This window comes from Podarcis erhardii, assembly GCF_964252035.2.
Source record: "Podarcis erhardii genome assembly, chromosome: Z".
NCBI classification, from domain to species: domain Eukaryota; kingdom Metazoa; phylum Chordata; class Lepidosauria; order Squamata; family Lacertidae; genus Podarcis; species Podarcis erhardii.
Window position 1 is genome coordinate 34,559,245 of NC_138504.1, and position 15,430 is coordinate 34,574,674.

The 15,430-nt window shown below is 46.5% G+C and overlaps 1 long non-coding RNA gene across 1 annotated transcript; it reads left to right on the top strand.

The window, feature by feature from the left end:
- Nucleotides 1-755: 755 nt before the first annotated feature.
- Nucleotides 756-3,800, top strand: LOC309333655. Its single transcript, XR_014152646.1, has 4 exons — nucleotides 756-1,004; nucleotides 1,443-1,528; nucleotides 1,990-2,157; nucleotides 3,001-3,800. It is a non-coding gene; the product is annotated as an uncharacterized lncRNA (long non-coding RNA).
- Nucleotides 3,801-15,430: the final 11,630 nt, after the last annotated feature.

Sequence of the window (15,430 nt, forward strand, 5' to 3'; positions counted from 1 at the left end):
GACCATTGATCCATAAAATGAAAGCAATAATCAATGTACTGTACTATAAAATAAATAAGACAGTATTGTAGATGATAAAAATAAAAATTAAAAAAAATCTTACCTGCACCGATGATAGTCATTGTTTGGATGGGGGGCTTTTATCCATTTCCACAGTCACACAATCAATCAATCAGTAGCTGAACTGGGTTCCACACAGTCACAAAAACAAATTAACTGAAAAAGCCACAAAAACAAAAATGCAAAATAAATAGCAAAAACAAAAGCGCCAAACTTAATCTGTTCTGGAAGTCCATTTGACTTTTGAAATCTTTGAAAACCAAGGCAAAGCTTCTAATTGGTGCAGGTGCCCAGGAAAGAATAGCTAACAGCCGCATCAGACGTTTGGCTTCCGAAAAATGTTTGAAAACCGGAACACTTACTTCTGGGTTTTAAGACGTTTGAGAACCAAAGAGTTTGAGTACCAAGGCATTTGAGAACCAAGCTACCACTGTATTCACTGTCAGCCTAGCCTACCTCATAGTGTTGTTGTGGGGATTAAATGAGGTGGGGGAGAACAGTGTACGCCATCTTGAGCTGCTTGGAGGGAGAAAGTCAGTTATAAACTAAACAATACGTAAGTAGAACAACAAATACATCAAACAAAGAAACTGCCACTAAGCCAGCAGTGTACATATGCTTCCAGTGTTGACGTCAAAGCCATCCTGTTCACCATGAATGAGTTTGTGCAGGTGTATGACATCATCAGTGGTCCTGATAACAGCTTGAGGGATGACTCACACGACGGAGACTCTTTAGGCTTCATTGATGTTGGGAAAGAACGAGTCATCAGGGCTTGGCGATGTTGAGAAATCCTGAAGAGGTGCTCAGACAGTAAGCACAGACACAGGCATGACCAGTGCTATTTTATAGAAAAAGAGGGGCTGTAACTCACCATGAGGACCTCCCTTGTTCTCTTTTAATAGAAATGGCACCCACCTGAGAGGTGCTGGAACTGAGTTCCAGTGAGTTCCAGCTGAAAAAAGCCTTGGGCATGCTCTTCCCACTAATCTCAGTAGAACAACCATGTCAGCCTTCAGGAGTGACTCTATGCTTGCCTTCATCTTGGCTTGGCCTTAATCAACCCAGCACACGTCCTGGTGTCTTTGGATTACAAGACCCATCAGCTCCAGACCCAGCAGGTTTCCTTCAGGTGTGCCTCTGTCAATGTGGTCCAGGGATGGGAGATGATTATCTTTTGGTCTGCATTTTAAGTTTAGCCTACCTGTGCTTCCCAAAACAATCAACATCCCAAAATGTGATTCCTCCAAAATCCTCACTTCTCTGAATTTTGCATGATGTGGTTCCAAATCTCCCCAAAATGTGCGTGAGCGTGAAGCATGCATGGAAATTATTATTAATTTTATTTGTATTTGTTGTTGACTATCCCACCTTTTTTCCAGGCAAGGACTCAAGGCAGCTTGCACAAATTAAAACAACACAGATAAATACAATGAGCCAAAAACATATAGAAGATCATCATTTAAAAGTAATTAAATTCCAATAGAATTGAAACAAAAAAATGTCTATATTCATTAAAATAAACTTTCCAGAAAGAATTGTGTTAGGGGAAATGTTTTGCAAAAGTGTACATGTTAAGGAAAAATTTCCATGTGGAAATGCACACTAAAAGGGTGATGAATTTCTATCAGGACTTTATATCTTTCTATATACATAAAAATGTAAGGTGTCGTCATGCTCTGCAGTTCATGCCAACTGCAGCCTGAGGAACAGCAGGTGTGCTGTGAAGTGCCTCTCCCCTCCTTGTAAAGGGGCTGGGGGAGGAAGGAGGAGCTTGGATGAGCTGTGGGGTGAAGGGAGAGGGAACTACAAGGGATAGTTGAAGGGGGTGTGAGGAGTAAAGGGAGGGAGATTATTCAGGTGCGAGTGTAGGTGCCAAATAAGGATGGAGGATATTGATGGATTCACATCTGGTTTGCATTTCATGAGTGTGCAGCCCTGTGCCGTTATCCACCAGTGTCCTCTAAGAAGCAAGAGGGAAACTTCAAAGAGCACCACAAGGGCCTGCTCCAAAATTAACGGTGCAAGATGCAAATGTTTCTGAGTTCACACGCTCCTTCCTAAGTTCAACTCAAGGAAGCTAGAAAGCAGAAACAGGTGAGTCAGTTGGTTTGTGCTTGGCGCTGATAACACCAAGTTCACAGGTTCAGTCCCCATATAGGCCACCTACATATTCCTGCATTGCAGCGGGTTGGACTAGATGACCCATGGGGTACCTTCCAACTCTACAATGATATGTTTCTATGATTCTATGTTCAAAAGCACTAAATGAGGAGTTACTCCTAGTAGGTGGCTGCAACAATTAAAACTAATTTCACTTAAAAGAATGTCACGGGGGGGTATGTGTAAATAAAAACAAACAACATTTAACTTGCAGAGAGGGCAGTGTGATGTAGTGGACATCACAGAGCTGCATCTGTGAAGGGCTGGAGTTCCTGGTGAGGGACACGTGAATGTAGAAAGCTGCCTTTAAGTGAAGTCAGGAAATTGATCTATCTAGCTCAGTATTACCTACACTGACTGACAGCGGCTCTCCAAGGTTTCATACAGGGAGTCTACCTGGAGATGTCATTGGGAATTGAACCTCAGACCTTCTGCATGTCCAGCAAATGCTCTGCCTCTGAGCTACAGCCCACCACCTTAAAATGAATTACCACTGAGCCAGGGCCTTTCCCCAATGTTACCCCATGTCAGTCCTACTCAGAATAAACCCACACTGAAATGAATGGCAGCTACTAATTCAGGTCCATTCATTTCAATGGGTCTATTCCACGTAAAAGCTAGTTCACGCACAAAAACACATTTGATGCAAAGACCATCTGCATCCAGTTCTACCTTTTTCGTAATCAAGGCTCAGGATGACTAAGGGATGCTTTCCTTCTTTCTTTCCTTCTTTCTTTCTTTCTTTCTTTCTTTCTTTCTTTCTTTCTTTCTTTCCAGTAGGGAAAAAGGAAAGCAGCTGAAAGAGTTGCAAAGCCTTGAGCAACGGGTGTGGGGATGTGAGCGGCTGCAATGACTCACGGATGAAACCAGCTCTGCAGTCAACTTCCTCTTTGCTTTATGTAAGCCTGCTGAATCCACAGTAATTGCCTTCCAGCCCCCAGCCCCTTCGCCTCTTGGTTCTGCTTTATCTGTAGCCTGCCTGACAGAAGTTCTGTGCAACTCCTGACAGAAGTGAAAAAGGAACCACACCCTACTCTCCAATTTTTGCAACTATATGGCCTCCAGGCCTGGGCAGACTTTGGTAATCTTTCGTAATACACAGGTACCCTGTGTGAGCCCAAAATTTTGCACCTACAAATGGATCTTCTCAATTATTGATCTTCTCGATTTGGTGCCCTGTGTGGCAGAACGGCTTGCACTGCCCTAAATCTATGCTGGCTCATGTAATGTCTCTCTTGTACTAGTTATGCAACCAATTTCCAGTGCAAGATAGACTTTCAAACCCCTAAAATGGAAGGGAAGGCCACGTAGAGAGGCCGGAGGAGGGGGTATATTTACCCCAAGGCCCAAGGTTCCCCTCATTTTGTCACACACCACCCTTGGTCACCTAGCAACCATCAAATCATCTCAAAATCCTGCACCCACATAAATTCTAGAGACTTCTCAAGGGCTCCTGAGAAAAAGTCAGAAAGCTGAAAGGTGTTATTGCAGAGGAATAAAACTTTTTTAAAAGTGGAGGATGTCTTATTACTATTAAACAATTATTCGTGACTGTTCATGAAACCTAGAATAGCATTAGTCTGCTAAGACCCCCCAGATCCTTTTCACGTGTGCTACTAGTAAGCCAAAAGGGACACGAGTGGCGCTGTGGGTTAAACAACAGAGCCTAGGACTTGCCGATCAGAAGGTCGGCGGTTCGAATCCCCGCGACGGGGTCAGCTCCCATTGCTCGGTCCCTGCTCCTGCCAACCTAGCAGTTCGAAAGCAAATCAAAGTGCAAGTAGATAAATAGGTACCGCTCTGGCGGGAAGGTAAATGGTTTTTCCGTGCACTGCTCTGGTTCGCCAGAAGCAGCTTAGTCATGCTGGCCACATGACCCGGAAGCTGTACGCCGCTCCCTTGGCCAGTAAAGTGAGATGAGCACCGCAACCCCAGAGTCGGTCATGACTGGACCTAATGGTCAGGGGTCCCTTTACCTTTACCTTTTACTAGTAGGCCAGGTGTCTCCCATATTATATTATGTGGCTGGTTATTTTATTCCTGTTTATGTATCCAAGCAGTGCGTTCTAGGTCTCCTAGCCACATCAGGGGCTCATAAAGGGAGGGCCAACTTTAATAAAATAGGGGGGGTAGATCCCACCCCACATAATCAATCACATGATGTGGTACGAGCATACCATTTGAATGGCAATGCCCATCAACTATTGGGGGCCCAGCCCCCTTGAATATTTTATTAGGAGGCCTGAAGACGCCTCGGCCCCTAGGAGTTGGCTGCTATGGCATCCACAAGATATGAGGGAAATGTCGAATTCAGCACACATTTAAAGATGAACTTCCGTAATCCACACTTAGAAATATGAAGTGAAACACGGCCATGCATGATTTCACTATGCCCTTCTCCAGCCAAGTGAAGTGCACACAAACAAAAATGCATATTTATACCAGAATAAGATGTGCATGGGACGTGGGTGGCACTGTGGGTTAAACCACAGAGCCTAGGACTTGCCAATCAGAAGGTCGGCAGTTCGAATCCCCACAACGAGGTGAGCTCCCGTTGCTCGGTCCCTGCTCCTGCCAACCTAGCAGTTCGAAAGCACGTCAAAGTGCAAGTAGATAAATAGATACGGCTCTGGCAGGAAGGTAAACAGCGTTTCCATGCGCTGCTCTGGTTCGCCAGAAGCGGCTTAGTCATGCTGGCCACATGACCCTGAAGCTGTACGCTGGCTCCCTCGGCCAATAAAGTGAGATGAGCACCGCAACCCCAGAGTCGGCCACAACTGGACCTAATGGTCAGGGGTCCCTTTACCTTTACCTTTTAAGATGTGCATAAAATGTCAGTGAAAATAACATACTAAGATGCATTATGTTAAGGGAAATTGCTGTGCAAAAATTTGTGCATTAGGAGAAATTTGGGCTGTGACGCTGATTTTATTTTATTTTTAAAATGCAAATTGATGTGGAAATGTGGAGAACTGAACTTAAGATGGAAAAAAACTTCCAAACAAAACTTCAAACAAAAAATATCAGATTCATCCACCCTGTTCTACCACACTGAACAGAGACACTCTATGCTGCAACAGAGGCTTGCAGTTCCAACTTGCTTACATTGATTACACCCCAAATCATGCTCCAAATGTCTCACTACCCTGGCATTTTGATCACTAAAAGATACTGTCCCTGGCAATCTTGAAATAACCAGCCAGGAGGGTCTGTGACTGGTGTGTGTGTATTTTAATATGGTTATAATACATTTTAAATTGTCTCAATATGTTTTAAAAATTGTTTTTAATAACAATAAAAAACATTGTATTATTTTGACACAGAATCATAGATTTGTAAAATTTGGAAGGGACTCTGAGGTCATCTAGCCCAATCCCTTGCAATGCAGGCATCTCAACTGAAGCACCCATGGCAGGTGGCCATCCAACCTCTGCTTAAAAACTTCCAAGGGAGGAGAGCCCACCACCTTCCGAAGGAGTCCGTTCTACTGTCAAACAGCTCCTACCATCAGAAAGTTCTTCCTGGTGTTTAGTCGGAATCTCCTTGCTTGCAATTTGAATCCATTGGTTTGAGTTCTACCCTCTGGACTCATGAGAAAACAAGCTTTCACCCTCTTCCTTGTGACAGCCTTCAGATAGTTGAAGATGGCTATTGTATCTCCTCTCAGTCTCTTTTTTTTTGTTTGTTTGTTTGTACGCTAAACATACCCAACTCCTTCAACTGTTCCTCATAAGGCTTGGTTTCCAGACCCTTGATCATCTTGATTGCACTCTGCTGTACACATTCCACTTTGGTGTTTGAAACCCTGGTCTCCTTTGGGTGGGGATAGGAATTTAATAAATAAACAAACATTCCATTTCCCCTCTCTCCCCTCCCGTACCTCCATCCAAGGCTGGCCAGGGCATGAGAAAGAGTGGCCAGCCCTAGTTTCCCTGCCCAACCAGCTTTGGGGCTGAACAGAGATTCAAACCCTTCTCTCTCCCAGGTTAGAGATCCAACCCAGTAGTCATACCTCGGGTTACATATGCTTCAGGTTGCGTTTTTTTTGGGTTACGGACTGCCGAAACCTGGAAGTACCGGAACAGGTTACTTCCGGGTTTTGGCGGTCGTGTATGTGCAGAAGCATCAAATCTCAACCTGCGTGTGCGCAGATGCACCACTGCAGGTTGCGAACATGCATCCCGCACAGATCACGTTTGCAACCTGAGCGTCCACTGTATTGCAGAGGTTGTCAATGCCTGCCTCACACGACGCTGCTGGATTGCAACTCCCTGCGCCCCTATCTTGCTATGTCTGTTGTGGGGCTGTAGGGAGTTGGAGCCCCACAAGGTCTGAAAGCCGCCACAATGGCAAATGATAAAAATTATATAGAAGGGCTGTCTTGCTCGGCTGGGGTTGATGCGCTCCGGGTGCCGTTCGGCACCACTCTGTGCAATATTCAGCTGAGTATTCGCTACCCGCTTATTTGACTGTGCTGAAAATTCTGTTGCCACCACCATGTGGATAAATGATGAGTTTTGCTACCTGGTTTAGGAGCAGCAGGTGGCTTAATGGGTAAGGGGTAGTAGGAAAGAGAACTGTTGTGCCCCTGCAACTCAACCAGCGGAGCTGACTTGCCACCTTAGCCCACCCAAGGCCAGGAAGACAAAAGCCAGCTGATGGCACTTGGCGGTGGAAAGCACAACTCTCCCACAGCCCAACTATAGCCCTGACATGGAGCCACAGTTGCACCATCGCCACGCACTGGAAGGAGGGGGGCTAAGTTCGTTATATCCTGGTTTATGGCTGAGTTCTGGGGGAGTAGAGAGGGGGGAATCAGCAATTAAAGAGATGTCGTGTCAGGGGAGGGAAAAAAGGTTGTGCAAAGGGGGAAGGGGGGGGAGAGCGAGCAGAACCCTCCCTTCCAAACTGATGAAAGTTGAAGGCTCTGTTTTCTTCTCTCTCTTTTCGCTCATCAAGAGAAGAGAATAAAAAAAAAATAGAAATAAATACAAACCCTGCCTGGAAAGAGTTGTGTTCTGCAAGCACCCCCTCCCTCACCGCCCGCCCCATTCCCAGCGCTCTGAAAGGAGCCCTCGCATCCGTCTTGCTGTGTCCCTGCATTTTAATTACCACCTTATTAATATTCATGAGGCTAGGCACTCAAGGGGGATTACAGTCTGTCATTCTCTCTCTTGCTCTCTCGCTCTCTCCCCCCTCCCTCTCCCTTTCCATGTCCCCCCCTTCCCTCCACCGCCTGCCTCCTCGGCTGAATCTGTTTTTCAGCCTCCCTAACAGCCACTGCAGAGCCTTTAGAGATATATAGATACACACACACACACACACACACACACACCCCGCAAGCCCTTTTGCATCTACATAGATGATTTGGGGCGAGTGGCTCAACTTAGCGGGTATGTGAGGGTACATACCAGTTTGTACGTGTGCAGGTGCATTTGCCTGCCGGTGAATGCGTGTGAGTACCCGTGTTTGTGTTTGTCAATGGGTGTGGGTGCAGGTGTGAATGTGGGTGCATATGTGAGCATGTGTCTCTATGTACATTTGTGAGTATGCCATGCATGAGTGTGTGATGCTGTCCGAGAGTGTGTGGTTATATGTGTGCATTCGTGTGTGTGGATGTGTGCATCAGTGTGTGGGGGGGCATTTATGAGTGTGTGCAACACACTCATATAAGAAGCAACATTCTTCCACTGTATGCAAGAGACTGGATAATTCCTCTACAGTGGTACCTCGGGTTACATACGCTTCAGGTTACAGACACTTCAGGTTACAGACTCTGCTAACCCAGAAATATTACCTCGGGTTAAGAACTTTGCTTCAGGATGAGAACAGAAATCGGGTGGCGGCAGCGCAGCGGCAGCAGGAGACCCCATTAGCTAAAGTGGTGCTTCAGGTTAAGAACAGTTTCAGGTTAAGAACGGACCCCCGTAATGAATTAAGTATGTAACCAGAGGTACCACTGTATATAGAAGAATATATAGAAGAAGAAGCACTCTGAGAAATGGGAGAATTTCTCCATTTGGAAGAGGCATTCTCTCCTGAGTGGAAGAGGCATTCTCTCCTGAGAGGAAGGAAGATGCTTCTTCTTACATCAAGGAGGGGGAACCTGGCGCTCCAGATGTTGCTGAACTCTAGCACCCCACAACTATTTAATCTTTTAAAAAAAGGAGTTTGGGAGCCACTTCTTGACTAAGCCTGCAGCCTGACCCCCACCCCAACTTCACCTTAGGCACTCCCTGGCCCCTCCAAAGCTGTCGTCTTCTGAACATATTTCCATAGTTCTCATTTTTCCAGTCTCAATTCAGCCCTCGACTCTTCTGCATCAGTCTGCAATCTCTTTTTAAAAAAAAGTTCAAAAAACTCTTTTTAAAAAGTCCTCATGAAAATTAATTAGCATTTTAGTGTGAATTTTGTCTTAATATACATGCACTTTGTATGCCATTTCCCCGTGTTCTTCACATTTTTGCACATTGGTTTCTGTAACAGAATGTGTTTTTGTATGTCCTTTTCACTAAGATATACATTTCCACGCACACTTTACCTCAATCTATGCACTTTGGTACACGTTACTTGGTTGGAGAACTGGCCTTGCAAAACCAGGAGCAGTGCCCCATGGTGGCAGCTATGGCTATGACAGCCCTTCAACATAGGAAAAAGCCCAATGAATCTTCTCCAGCTCGGATTTTAATTCGAGTCATGGGAGAATTTGGAAGCTTCTACTGCAAGGGGAACTGATATTCTCTCTCCACATCCATAACTAGGAATGGCCATATCTATATCTATATCTGTTGTTGTTGTTGTTCAGTTGTTTAGTCGTGTCTGACTCTTCGTGACCCAGAGCACGCCAGGCACTCCTGTCTTCCACTACCTCCCGCAGTTTGGTCAAACTCATGCTGGTAGCTTCGAGCCAGTGGGGTGTAGTGGTTAAGAGCGGTAGACTCGTAATCTGGTGAACTGGGTTTGCGTCGCCGCTCCTCCACCTGCAGCTGCTGGGTGACCTTGGGCCAGTCACACTTCTCTGAAGTCTCTCAGCCTCACTCACCTCACAGAGTGTTTGTTGTGGGGGAGGAAGGGAAAGGAGAATGTTAGCCGCTTTGAGACACCTTCGGGTAGTGATAAAGTGGGATATCTTTTTTTTTTAATATATATTTATTGAGATTTTTAAACATAAGTGCAAAGATAAAGAACAATATAACATATATCATAACATATTTTCTTAACTTCTTTGGACTCCCTCACATCTCCCGCTCCCACTTGCATCATTGTCAATTCTTGCCCGCAATTTATCATCTTGTTTACATTCTTGTGTCCCATTCATTTAAATATAGTCTATTAATTCTCCAAAGGGTATATAATTTTTCCTCAACTTACTTGTCATCTTGATTCCGTCTAATTTAGTGGTGCTCAATTATTTATGATCTAGCATCCTTTCTTAACATTCAACCAAATTACAATGTTTTTTAAATAAATCTTAAATTTCTTCCAATCTTCTTCAACCCTCTCCTCTCCCAGGTCTCGGATTCTGCCAGTCATCTCGGCTAGTTCCATGTAGTCTATCAGTTGCGTCTGCCACTCTTCCAGTGTGGGTAGATCTTGAGTTTTCCAATGCTTGGCGATGAGTATCCTTGCTGCCGTTGTTGCATACAGATAAAGTGGGATATCAAATCCAAACTCCTCCTCCTCCTCCTCTTCTTCTTCTTCTTCTTTGAGAACACTGTCCAACCATCTCGTCCTCTGTCGTCCTCTTCTCCTTGTGCCCTCCATCTTTCCCAGCATCAGGGTCTTTTCCAGGGAGTCTTCTCTTCTCATGAGGTGGCCAAAGTACTGGAGCCTCAGCTTCAGGATCTATATTGATATCGATATCTACAGGGCCGTCTTAAGTATATCCGGCACTGTGGTGCAAAGATCCTCTGGCGCTCCCCCGCTGTTTCCCAGAGTTGCCAACCTTTTTACTGAGCTGCTAGCAGCTTTGCGGGGTTGGAGGAGGTGGGCAGTGGCTGGAGGGAGGCTCCTCCAGCAGGGAAGAGGTGGAGGCTCTGGGCGTGGCGCTACTTCAGCGAGGTGGGTGAGAGCGGTGAGCTGATGCCAGGAAGCGCCGCACCCAGCCTCCTCCTCTTCCCTATGCCGCAGTGGCCACGGCAGGCAGAGGCTCCGGGCATGGCGCTGCTTTGGCACAGCATAGCGGAGGTGGGCGACGGCAGCGAGCTGATGCCGGGAGGCACCGCGTCCAGCCTCCACCTCTTCCCTGGCGCCCTCCAGAACTTGGCGCCCCGGCGCCCCGCGCCACCTGTCTATATCATCTATATCTACATATCTCCATTTCAGTTTATCTCAATTTCTCATTCTTTCCAGTCTTAAGTTTAGTTCCCAACATTTTCACATCAGTTTGCAATTTAAAGAAAAGTCCTTATGAAAATTCATCAGCGTTTTAGTGCAAATTTCTCCTAATTCACACATTTGCTATATAAGAACTAAAGAAGAACCTTCTGGATCAGGCCAATGGCCCATCTACTCCAGCCTCCTCTTCAACCAGATGCCCATTATGAGAAACTTGCAAGCAGGACCTGAGCACAAGAGCTCTCTCCCCTCCTGCAGTTTCCAGCAACTGACATTCAGATGCATTACTTCCTCCAACTGTGAAGGCATCCCAGCTTTGTAACCATTGATAGCCATGAATTTATCTAATCCTCTTTGAAAGCCTTCTAGCTTGGTGGCCATCTCTGCCTCCTGTGGGAGGGAGTTCCATAGTGTAACTATGTGCTGTATGGAGGACTTCCTTTTATCTGTCCTGAATCTTCCAAAGATTTATATAATATTGTCTAAAGCACACTTTTTGGCAAAGCAATCTCCCCTAATTACTTAACACATTTCTGTATGTTATTTTCAGAAATATATGCATTTCTCGGCAAATTTTGCCCCAGAAGATACATTTTTGCACACTTTACTGAGCTGGAGAAGTGTGTGGCAAAATTTGGAGGGGTGTGAATATTCTAAGGGAGGCTGTGTTTCAGCTCATGTATTTGTTCTGAAAAGTGAGGATCAGGAAAGTTTGCATTTAAATGTGAAGTGAATCGAATTTCTCTCCCCTTCCTCATCTCCATCCCCATTGATTCAGTTTCATCGAGTTTTCAGGAACCAAAACCTAGCCATCCTCCCACACAGTCACATTCCCAAATTTTGCAGTGAGCTTCTCCAGCCAATGCATATGTACAAAATGGTAAAATGTCCATAAAAAATGCATGTATTGGTAAAAATATAATTGGGGCTATGGATCAAGTGAGCAGCATCCTCCCCCCCCACTAAAAAATCCTCCAGCATCCCTTCTAATTTCCACTCTGCTATGCAGACCAGTGCAGAGATGGAGGGGAGCCAAGTACACTTACCCCCAGCCTTGGCTTGGGGGAAGGGGTTGCCATATGTCCTCTTTTTCTAGGACACACCCTCTTTTTCATGGGTAAAGTCATAACAGCGATCCATAGTTTAAAGTAGAAGTCAGCAAATGTCTCCTCTTTTTTGCTCTTCAAAATATGGCAACCCTAGTTTGGGACCCCACCAGGGACCTCTAAAATGCCCCATGCCTCCTAGCTGCAAGGTGACTTAATAGGCAAAACGGCCATGGGCAAAGCATCATTCCTGTCCGTATGCACTGTAAGGCTTGGGTGGTAAAATCAGGACCTGCATTACTGAGTACTTGTCAAAGGCTGGACTGAGGAGGAAAGGTGGGGGCTGCTCCACCTTCTCCTGAACCTTCCCAAGAACAGGAGGACAGTATAGATTTAGAACAGTGGTTTGCAGAAGGACATAGTTCAGAGACTGCAGAGGGGGAAAGCTGGGAAATATTGGAAGAGGAACAGCAGGAAGAAGAAACAACCGGGGAAGAGGCAGCTGACAGACTCAGTGTCTTTGGAGAGCATTCCTGAGCCCCCCACTCCCAGGACTAGTTGTGCATTAAGGGTAGTAGAACAGAAAGCTCAGGCAGAAAGCCCAGATCAGACAGCACAGGGATGACGTAGGATAAGACAGATGGAGGGGGTTGGGCTTTACTTGGAGCAATGTCATCATTGAAATAAGAACCACATTCCTTTGTCTCCCTCTCTCTGAATACTGAATAAATTACGTGGTAAGGATTTTTTCCGTTTATCTGCTTTTCCCCCCGTTTATCTGCTGCCACCGTGGGAGGGATAGGATTCCTTGGACCCTGACAGTACTAGGGTGTAGCGTGAGATCATATTAGGCACCACCACCATGATGGCACATCTCATGGACAAGACTCCCACACCAGACCTCAGGCAAGCTCTGCATGCACCTGCTACCATGGAGCTCATTGATAGTTATGTGCATGAATCCCTGATCTTAAATCAATTCAGGCCAAGCTGGGAATCTGCTGACTAGTGTTAAAGCAGCCCTGGATTGCCCCTAGTTGGGTTGGGTTGAACTGGATCAATCCAGGGCTGACAAAAAGGGGCCAACTGCCAGAGAAGGATGACTGGGAAGAAGACATGCAGGCAGCCTAAGGTAGCCATTTTCCCCTCCATCTACCTGACTTTACAATGCCTCCAGGTCAATTTGGGACCCATATCAGGTTGGCTCAGCCCCAGATCATCCCGTGTTGGATCAGGGCTGCTCCAAAGTGACGTATCAGACCCCAAATTACCATGTATTGTATTCTCCATAAGAATACAAAGTGGGGTTGGTACAGTCCCTTATGAAAAAGAGGCCACATTAACACCATCCATTTAAAGCACTGGGACAGTAATAGCTTCCTCCAAAGAATCCTGGGAGCTGTAGTTTGCTAAAGGTGCTGAGACTTGATGGGAAACCCCCTTATTTTGCTAATTCCCAGTGTTCTCTGGGAAGAGGGATTGATTAGGAATGCAGGTAGCTGCCTTATACCAAATAAGACCATTGGTCAATCTAGCCCAGTACTGTCTATGCTGACTGGCAGCGACTCTCTAGGATTTCAGGCAGGAAGCCTCTCCCAATTCTACCTGGAGATGCCAGGGATTGAACCTCAGACCTTCTGATAGCCAGTGTGGTGCAGTGGTTAAGAGCGGTAGTCTCGTAATCTGGTGAACCGGGTTTGCGTCCCTGCTCCTCCACATGCAGCTGCTGGGTGACCTTGGGCCAGTCACACTTCTCTGAAGTCTCTCAGCCCCACTCACCTCACAGAGTGTTTGTTGTGGGGGAGGAAGGGAAAGGAGAATGTCAGCCACTTTGAGACTCCTTAGGATAGTGATAAAGCAGGATATCAAATCCAAACTCTTCTTCTTCTGAGTGCAAGGCAGGCACCCTGCCACTGAACTATTGTCCTCCCTCACTCTGGGAATTGGAGCCCTGGAAGGGGAACTGGGGTCTCCCAAAAGTCTCAGGACTCTTAACACCACAGCTTCTAGATCTTTGGGGTGGGGTGGGGTGAGTAGCTGTACTTTTTTAAATGGTATGATACTGCTTTAAATGCTTGGTAAAAGGTAAAGGTAAAGGTAAAGGAACCCCTGACCATTAGGTCCAGTCGTGGCCGACTCTGGGGTTGCGGTGCTCATCTCGCTTTATTGGCTGAGGGACCCAGCGTACAGCTTCCGGGTCATGTGGCCAGCATGACTAAGCCACTTCTGGCAAACCAGAGCAGCGCACGGAAACGCCGTTTAGCTTCCCACCGGAGCGGTACCTATTTATCTACTTGCACTTTGACATGCTTTCAAACTGCTAGGTTGGCAGGAGCAGGGACCGAGCAACGGGAGCTCACCCCGTCGCGGGGATTCGAACCGCCGACCTTCTGATCGGCAAGTCCTAGGCTCTGTGGTTTAACCCACAGTGCCACCCGCGTCTGGTATGGATGTGTATTTGTCTTCCTCCTTGTTACTTTTGTCTTCCTGTCTTTTCAGGGTCCCTTTAGAAGCCCATCCCCAAAGAAATCACACTGTCTGCCCTTGTGGCTGCAAACAACCCCTCACCTCCTACCCAAAGTGCCTGCTGGATATATGTATCCCACCCCCTGCTGCCAATGCCTGCCCAGGCCCTTGCGCTGGTGAGCAGCAGATGCACGGCAGTGCCCCCATCGGCATGGCAACAGCACGTCTTGCCCAATGCAGTGTTACCACAAGCAGCTGCACCCAAAGCACAGGGCACCTGAGCCCCAGGCTCCGGCGGTTTCACAAAGCTGCATTCAGATGCTATCCCTGGCGTGGTTTCAGGAGAAGGGGGATGCTGAAGACAAAACAGACACGAAATCAGGAGAGAGAGGGAGAGAGAAAGACTTTGCACGCATGGAACTGTTGCATCATTAGCATCTTTTTAAAGCAGGATTGGAGATCTAGTTTGAAACATGGCAGCCTGATTGTCTCAGCTTTTGTTGTTTGAGAAAACAGAAGTTCCTAACACTTTTGGGGCATTTTAAATTTTTTTCTTTGTAGGTGCCAGATGAACTATTACAGATTGAGCCACCAGACTGCACCCATGCATGGATCGTGTATTTCAAACCTTTCCTGCAAGTTTCTTCTTTTTTAAAGTCCATGTAGTAAGCTAGCTTATCTATTACTACTACTACTACTACTACTACTACTACTACTACTACTATGATTCTATGATTCTATGATTCTACTATTACTACTACTATATTTATACCCCACCATTTTCCCTGACAGGGACTCAAGGAACAGTGTGGTGTAATGGTTAGAGCAGGGTGTTGCAACATGCAGCCCAAGGGCCACATGTGACCAACAAGGCCTTTCTTGGTGGCACTTGGCAACATTTGATGCCCCCCTGCAGCCCTCATGCTGCCTTCCCCAAGCCAGATAAGCAAAGCACTGGGCTGTGGGGAGGATGCATGTGGGCTCAGACAGGGTCCTGGTGTCTTCCTTCCTCCTTCCTAAAACCTAGTGAGCACTTTCCCAACTTTGGGAAGAAAGTGGGAGTGCTCTGGGACCCTTCCCCAAGCCCAGTGCCTTGCTTAGTTAGTTTTGGGAAGGCAGTGTGAGGGCTGGCGAGGCTTTAAATTTTAGCCTTGCTCCCCTGTGCTACGACAAGGCAATGTGTGGCTCGCAGACTGCATGTCAAAGTACTCTTGCGGCCCACTTGGTATAAGTTGGACCACCCTGGGCTAGAGAGTCAGGCCAGATTCAAGGGGGAGTTGGTACCCCAAGCACTGCTGTGGGGTTGTGATGTCTCTCCATCCCCTCATCATGCCCTCTGTTTTTCCCCTCTGCTGAGC